Source organism: Rhineura floridana, chromosome 16 (genome assembly GCF_030035675.1).
Source record: "Rhineura floridana isolate rRhiFlo1 chromosome 16, rRhiFlo1.hap2, whole genome shotgun sequence".
Lineage (NCBI taxonomy): Eukaryota > Metazoa > Chordata > Lepidosauria > Squamata > Rhineuridae > Rhineura > Rhineura floridana.
In genome coordinates this window covers 21,769,347-21,778,258 of record NC_084495.1, presented here as the reverse complement: position 1 = coordinate 21,778,258, position 8,912 = coordinate 21,769,347, and positions in this window count along the sequence as shown.

The window sequence follows — 8,912 nt, the reverse complement described above, 5'->3', positions numbered from 1 at the left end:
AATATTTCCATATCTACTTGGAGATGCCGGAGATTGATCCTGGGACTTTCTACATGCAAAGTATATGCTCCACCACTGACTTTCCCCTGCAACCAACCTGTAACCCCAGTTAACACCCTGGCAGCTGCATCTTGAATCAGTTGAAATGTCTGCACTGCCTAGCATGCCCAGGTCTCTGGAATTTACCCAGAGACTCTGGGTTTAGGGGGTCCTCCCAGGGTCTCCAGAGGATTCACCCCAATCTCCAGGCAAGTGAGGGGTCACAAGAGAGGTTGCAGAGTCATGCAAAGTTTCATGAGAGGTTGGGGCCGTGTGAGGTCAAGTGACCCCACTCCCTCTCATGTGATCTCTTGTGACCTTGCAACCTTGGCCCTTCACCTGCCCAGAGTGAAGGCAGCAGCAGCAGCAGCAGAGAGCGAGAGAGCCCAGGCCTCCCCAAAGGTTGAGTGGGAGGAAAGCTTGTAAGCGCCCAACATGGGGCATCAACAAAAGAAGGTGCTGGGGGGAGGAAGGAAAGTGCCTGGGGGGCATGAGTGGGGTGCGTGGGTGGGAGAGTGAATGGGGTGTAGGATGGGTAGGAGTGGGTAGGAAGGGGCCTGGGGGAGTGAGTGGGGTGTCAGTGGGAAGGTGCCATGGGGAGTGCCATCACTGGGGTCCCACCCTGTGACATCACTAGGGCCCATTCCATGACATCACTTGGGCCTGCCCCTGCAATCTCACAATTTGGGATGCCTGTGACCTGGCAACGCTAGCACTGCCTTCAAAGACAATCTCACACAGAGCTCCTTAAAATAATCTAATCTGGCTGTGCATGGGGTATGAATGCTGGTGACTAGATCTGACTTTTCCAGGAAAGGCATGCTAATCAAAGGTGGCACACATCTTCCCAGGCACACAACAGGCATTCTCACATCATTCTAGCCATGCAAAATCATTCCAGGAGGTTTCAGCCTGAGGGCGGGGGTGTGGCCTGGGAAGAGTCCTGAGGGCCAAATTAGGGTTGCCAGGCTCAGGGTCTGATCCTGATCCTGTATCTTTAAGAGAAGAGAAAGTCAACCATGTGCAGGTGTTCTTGCAACCCTGTAATGGGAAAAACCACAAGGTGGAATTCTCCCTTCCCCCTGCACAACTTTTAAAGATACAGAAGACCTCTTGGTTGCCAGGTTGCATTCTGATCCTATGTATGTTTACTTAGAGAAAGGCCCACTTCATGAGGCTTGCTCCTTAATATGCACAAAGTGCAGTGTTCAGAACTGGATGCAGTACTCAAAATGAGGCCTAACCAGTACCGAATTATGGGGGAACCAATATTTGGCCTCCAAGAGATCTTCTGTATCTTTAAAAGTTGTGCAGGGGGAAGGGAGAATTCCACCTTATGGTTTTTCCCATTACAGGGTTGCAAGAACACCTGCACTTGGCTGACTTTCTCTTCTCCTAAAGATACATGATCAGGATCAGGCCCTGAGCCTGGCAACCCTATGTCCTAACCAGAGCTTGGAAAATTTCCTTTTTTAAACTACAACTCCCATCAGCCCTAGCCAGCGTGGCCACTGGATTGGGCTGATGGGAGATGTAGTTCAAAACAGTAACTTTTCCAAGCTCTGCTCCTAACTAGCCCTGATTCACATGCTCCTCCAGTTCTTTTGCCTGGCTGGAAAGTGCTCTTGAAGTATAGTCATGTCTCTTGCTTGCCTGGAAGGAGAGATGTGCATGTAGAAACCTCTAATTTTTGCATGGCTGGGCCATAGCGTACCATATAAAGAGTCCCATTCATTGCCACTGAACATGTGGACCCCAAAAGGTTGCCCATGAAGTAACCAAGAGATCTTCTGTATTTTTAAAAGTTGTGGAGGGGGAAGGGAGAATTCCACCGTGTGGTTTTTCCCATTCCAGAGTTGCAAGAACACCTGCACTTGACTGACCTTCTCTTCTCCTAAAGATACAGGATCAGTCTCAGGTCCTGAACCTGGCAACCCTAGGCCAAATAGAGAGGCCTGGAGGGTGCCATTTGGCCCTCAGACTTCAGATTCCCCATCCTTGATCTCTGGCAACAGGTTTGTTTTTTAAAACAAGAAGAAGAAGAAGAAAAATACTTGCCCTCCTCAGGATTGGGTGGTGGGCTGCATAATTTAACAAATAAATATAATGAAGTATTTCTATAAAATTAGTTTTCGGATTCACTGTGTACTACATGTGTGCTATGAACTGAGCCCCTTCCTTTGGGTGTAGGCAGGCCAATGTGTTGAACCAAAACCACCCACTTGGCTTTGTGCACCAACCCTCCCACCAAAAAGTCAAGGCAATTAATCAATGTAATGTCTTTTTATTGCCTTCATAATTAGTTGTCATAAAAGATCAGTCTGCTTCTCCAGCTAATTCCCTGAACCTCATCTTCAAATTTCTCATCAACATTCTATTAATCCCATGTATCATTTGCTTCCTTGATACTGCTGGCGCTCAGCAGTATTAGACTGCATGCCAGTTTATTTTCCTTGATTTTCCTCTTATGGCGATGTCAGTGGAGCAAGGATCAGGATATCAAAAGGAACTGATCTTTATCTTGAGAGGATGCTAGATAAAAAATATGTCACATACCCGGGCATGGATATATTACTAGTTCCTCATTCAAGCATTATACCCCCTTCTCTTTGCTTGTATGGAATCAAAGAGGAAAGGGGGAAAGCTACAGCTGAGCAAAAATGGTATCTTAAAATTCTCCACCCTATTCACAGGAAACAAAATGTGTGTGTGTGTTGCTGAACGTACTCCAGTGGAGTCCTGATTCATGGAGATTCACACCACTGTGGATAGGCAATGATCCAAGCAAGCAGGATGTCAGTAGTCCCAGGGTTCCATGCAGACAGGAAGAGAAGGTAGAATCAGCACCTTGGAGATGGACCATGTTTTGGGTTTCAGGACCATGGTTAATGATCCTGCACTCAAGAAGGAAATGCAAATTGTATCAGCAGTGTGTGCAGCAGCTGGTAGATCTTTATAACCTAGGCTAGATATTCAATAGCTAGAATCCTTGCATTTGGCCAGTTCAATAAGTGGTGCCTCCTTCTTCAGCCACTGGCTTCTTCTGGCTGGGGTTTCAGCCTATGGGGATCTATGGCTCTACGATTCTCCAAGGAGTCTGTGAACCAATGATTGGAATCTAGTGGCAGATTCCAATCTTTTCAGGGCTCAGGGGTGGATATGCAGACTCTGGTGCCCACAGCTTCACATGGGATGTACAAGGAAGTGGTCCCATCTCTTCCTCAGGGTTGCTGCTATTAGAGGACTCTACCTCCAAAAATTCCTGGTCTGGGGGCATGACAAGTGGGGGCCCAATTCTCTGACATTGGCGGAGAGATTATCATCTAAGATAGGAAGACTGGAATTGCTCTGCCTTGATCTGGCGGTAGTTGGATATCAGGGCAATCTAGATGTGTCTTAAGGAGAAGATGATGCCGTCCAAGAGTAGATATGGCCCAGTAGCAGGGTCAAGGTAGACAGTAGTCAAGAGCAAGATAATTGCAGGGGTCAGTAGGACATGGTCAGCCATGGCAGGACACAGGAACAAGATGCTGGGTAGCACAGAGCTAAGGACCTGCTTTGTTCTAAGAGGCTAACATTCTGCGGCTGAGCGTTTATGTAGCTTGATTACCCAAACCCAGCTGCAGTTGGTTAGCTCAGCCATCAGGATTCCTTGCTGTCCTGGCCATTCAATTCAGACTCAGACTCACTGGGTGTGTTTTCCCCCATTTTGTTTAGTGTGAAATCTCAGTTTAGAGTGTTTCATAGATCAGTTTACAGATTATACAGCACTCTGCATCTCTACACAGCATAACTAGGCATGACTGCTCAAGCTAAGACAGTGTTGTAGCAATTAGCCCTGTCCCTTAAATAGGCTCAGGGTGGGCTTTCTATTTTGCATGGGGAAGGTTTTTCTTAACAGGATTATGTGAGCAAACAAGCACTCAGTAGGCTGAAAAGCTGGCACTATCTGTACATACCTGGACATCAGGGGTGGTGGCACTTCAGCCACATCCTCTCTGACACTGCCTCTGGTTGAGCCTCTAATTCCTTCTACTCAGGAGGAGGTATGAGTGGCAGCTCAGATGATAAGGAAGGGCTGAGAGGTGGGACAAAGGTTAGCTCATTCTTAGACATTGCTTCTGCAGTTGTACCTGGAATTAAGGGGGCACATATGTCACTACCTAAATTGCTGAAGCCTTATTCTGTTTCAGCCCCTTCCTGCTGCAGTCCACTGGCCTCCTCCTTCTCCTGTTGATCACTCCGCCAGGAGTCTTCCACAGGGTCCATGACATCTGCTCACTAAAAGGCCTCATGAGGATCCTCATTCTTCTGGGCCTTGAGGCATGCATTCCATTGGCAAGTGGCTGCCTGTGCCTGCTCCTTCTGATGCTGATGTTCCCCGGAGCTCGGAGATCCTTCAACCTCCTCCTTTGATTCTACAGGCAAAGGAGCTATAACAGGTGAATCAGCATCCTTCTGATGCTGATGTTCCCCGGAGCTCGGAGATCCTTCAACCTCCTCCTTTGATTCTACAGGCAAAGGAGCTATAACAGGTGAATCAGGGACTTCATCCATGGGCCTATCTGGCTCCAGTGCTGTAGATAAACCTGGTATCACTTCTCCAGAGATGCTGGAGGTGTCTGAGGTAACACTGGCATCAGGAGGCCCCATAAGGTCTGGAGGCTTTGTCTCACTGAGGTCTTTATAGAGGAAGAGTCATCCTGCCTTGCGTCAGGGAAGACAGGAAAGAGTAGGAACCAAGCTCAGTTCTTCATTAATATGAAAATGTACCAGGCTGAATCTTGTGCCCCAAATTCACCACAAGAGATGTTGGAAATGGGACCATTTTGCTGAATATTCTCCAGGGGATAGGGACTGAAATTCTCCAGCTGTTTTGTGGAGCGGAGCCTTTAAAACAGAAAACTCCCAGAGCATTTCTTAGAAAACTGACACTATTTGCATCACAGTTCAATGGACAATTCCCTGTCGTGGAATATGCACATTTCAGCATGAAACTCTGAAAGGATGAAAATTCATTTCAGCCGAAATCTTGGCTTATAAAGTCACTCTTGCTGGGGAGAAAGAAGACATGACTTTTCCCCACAATGTCCTAAGAGAAGCATCTGTTGTGATCCTTCAGATCATATGTTCTGCATGCAAGCTGTATAGATTCCCAGAGCCTACATATACGGGTAGCGAGACAAGTTATCAGCAGCATTATCGGCTTGTAACGCAAATGCATTAAAATGAGTTACTGTGTAATTACCGTTGCCTCTGACAGATTTACCTTGAAGTTACCATGTTTCTGCTGCTAAAATAACATGGGTTATTTCATGATAATTATGTAAGCTGGTGTTGCAGTTGTGCACAATTCTTCAGTGATAATAAAGGCAGGCATTGTGCCAACACAGCAGCAATGGTTCACCCTTGGAGAAGGGAAAGAAGATGGGGATATGTGCCAATGAAACAAACAACACCAAATGCATCAAAGGGAGAGGGATGCTTTAGGGGAATAAGATTCAAAAAGAGCACAGATGGATAGAAACAAATAAACTAATACAATGCATCCATTCTTAAAGAGACCACTATGACGATGTGCCCCAAGTGTTAGCTTAGTTATCAACCCTCCCCTCCAAAAAATCAATTTCATACTATTTAAAAAGTCTTTTGACTTTGGGAATGCTTTTCTATCTTCTGTATTTAGAGTGTGTCATTTTGTGGTTAGATTGATCGTCTAGGACTGGGGAGATCCAGGTTCACATCCGTTCTTCATATATGAAGCTCACTGTGTGACAGTCATAGGCCACATCTGCACTACACATTTAAAGCACTATGATACCACTTTAACAGCCATGGCTTCCCCCAAAGAGTTTTGAGAACTGTTGTTGGTTAAGGGTGCTGAGAGTTGTTAGGAGACCCCTCACAGAGCTACAATTTCCAGAGTAGTTTAACAGTCAATCCCTTTATCCAGGAAACTCTGGGAATTGCAGTTCTGTGAGTGGAATAGGGGTCTGCTAATAGTTCCGAGCACCCTTAACAAGCAAAAATTCCTGGGATTCTTTAGGGGAAACCATGACAAAGTGGTATCATAGTGCTTTAAATTAGGGCTGTGCACCAGAATTGGCTGGGGCCTGTGCCAAATTGGGTCGATTTGGAGGAATTTGGGCCTTGGCTGAGCCAGGTTCAGATAGCCACGGATCCCCACAAAAAAGGTGAACCTACCTGATGTGTCTCCCAGAAGGTAGAAGGTAGAAGGCACGCCCAGCACTGTAGCTGTCCCACAGGAACAAAGTCTCCGTTCATCAGTTGTTGAAGAGAGACATCGATCTTGTGGGGTGTGGGTGCTGCTCCTCAAGCACCTTTTCTGCAGGATATATTTTCCCACATTCTGTCATGCTCTAACATTACACCAGGAAATGCAAGCAGGAGAGGTCTTTCCCATTGATGTCTAGTCGGGCAGAAACCTGGGACACAGCTGAGAGTGGGAAAAATCTGACTTCACTCTAAATCTAGAATCACTATGGGCAGAGGGACAATGTAGGGCCCCGTCCCAGTGGTGACTGCAGAATGCACACTTTTATTTCCTCCCAATGTAAGTCAATGGCTGCCATTCACACCTTTGGAGGCAAATAAAGCATGACAGGCATAGTGTGTGGTCATGTACATGTGCGCATGCATGTATGTGTGTGTTAATGCACAACTTCAAATGTAAAAGAAAACAAAAAAAATCAGCTCTGAGATGTCTCTTCAGCTTTCAAAATTCTTCAAGAAATGAATGGACAACCAGCCCTCACTCATTCTACCTTTGTTTCTGTATAAGAAAATGTGAGTTCTCAAAATGGTGCAGCTTTCCATATTAACATTCATAACTGAAGAACAACAAAGCAAGATTTGTGTTGTTATGAAGTATGTATGGACTCAAATGCATGGAGAAGATGTGTGATCACTGAGGCAGCTGAATCCCAGCAAAACTACAAAGGAGCTGTTACCATCTGCAATATCAAGGCCCACATGAAGATGTTTCAGTTTTTCAAGCAAAAGCACAGTCAATGACAACAGCTACTCAGAAGTGTTCTGGCACTTTCAGGACATATGTGATGCCTGTGTGCTCACCCTGCCATCTCAAAATCCCTCTGACTTTTGCAAAGAAATGTCACTTCAGTTTATGCCAAGTAATTGCTGTTCAATTGAGCTTAACTTTATAATTTTATTGGCTTTGACAATGGCATCAGAGAAGCCATCCTGTCTTGGTCCACCCAATAAAATTAGGTGGAAGTTTGCAATGCAGAGCTACCCTTTGATTACTTTGATTATTACTTTTTAATTGACAGTGCTGCAGAGGTGTCTCTGCCCATGTTAGGCAGGCATCAGCTATTCTATGAGCCTAGTAGACTTGCTTTAAGTACCAATCAGCTGTTCAGCATTTACAGCAAACGCGCTTCGGGCAGACATCAACTGCATCATCATCATCATCATCATCATCATCAACATCATCATCATCATCATCATTATTATTATTAAAATTTACCTGTCCTTCACCATAAGATCCCAGGGCAGGTTAAAGCAATTTTAAAATACAGTAATAAAATCAATCAGTTTAAAGCAAATTACAGCCAAGAGATTAGGGTGATCCATATATATATCCATTGATTTCAGAGAGCTTGCTTTAACTGCCAATCAGGTCTTTGGTGACTGTGAGTCCATTTTGGGCAGGCACTGGCTGTGGCATGGAGTTCTCAGTGGGGAACACCATAGCACAGAGGATTCTAGTGGGCTTGCTGTCACTGTCAATTAGCTGATCAGTACTGACAGCAAGCCTCCCTTGCCAACATTATAGTACAGAGGATCCCAGTGGGCTTGCTGTCACCACCAGTCAGCTGATCATCACTGATAGCAAGCCTCCCTTGCCAAGGAACAACTGAGAGCTCTTTAAGACTCATGATTATTCCTTTGCTGCTGTGTTTCCACCTAAACCACACCTGTTGGCACAAGGGTGTCAGGTGTGGGGAACATGGCCATGGTTTGGGGGGAAATGGTCTTGCAGGCCAAATTGAGACCTAATTTGTCTTGTGGGGTGGATATTCTCATAGGTTTTGCTGAGGAAAAACCTCAGCAGTAAAAATTGGGTGATAAGCTGGATGTGTCACACACACACACACACACAGAGAAATTGTCCTAGTCTTATCAGAACCCTCTTATCTTCCACTGCAATTCTTCCAATGTGATGGCAATTCTAATCCATACCAATGGCTGGCTTCCATTAAATTTTAGCCATAGGATTTGTTCTGGTTCCCAGCATAACTCTCCACCTGTCCAAAGTCCATTTAGTTACCAAGAAATTTCAGACTGTACCAGGTGCTCCTCTCACTGCTCTGGCTCCTTCATTGGCCCTGTCCCCTTCAAAGATGATCTGTGATTGGCTGCGCTTGCTGCCAGTCTTGGCTGTAGGAAATTATTCAGTTGAGGATGGCCGGTGACTGGAGGGATGCCTTGGCTGCAGACAAGGCTGGGTTGTGATTAGGTTGAGCTACACATGTCAGCCCATTGGTTCATCTAGATCAATATTGTCCATACTGACTGGCAGCAGCTGTCTAGGGTATTTGATAGGGGACATTCCCAGTCCTACCTTGAGATGGCAGGGATTGGATCTGGAACCTTCTGCATGCAAGGCAGGTGCTCTCTCACTGAGCTACAGCCCTAGCCCTGAGGTGAGATTTGAAGCAGGGACATTTCACCGCCCTCTTTGCCTTGTGGAATGGCTGTGGTTCAGGCGAAGAACATTTTGCATGAAAATGGTCCCAGGTTCAATTCCTGGCATCTCCAGGTAGGGTTGGAAAGATATGAACCCTTCTACTGAATCAGACCATTGGTCCAGCTCACTCAGTATTGCC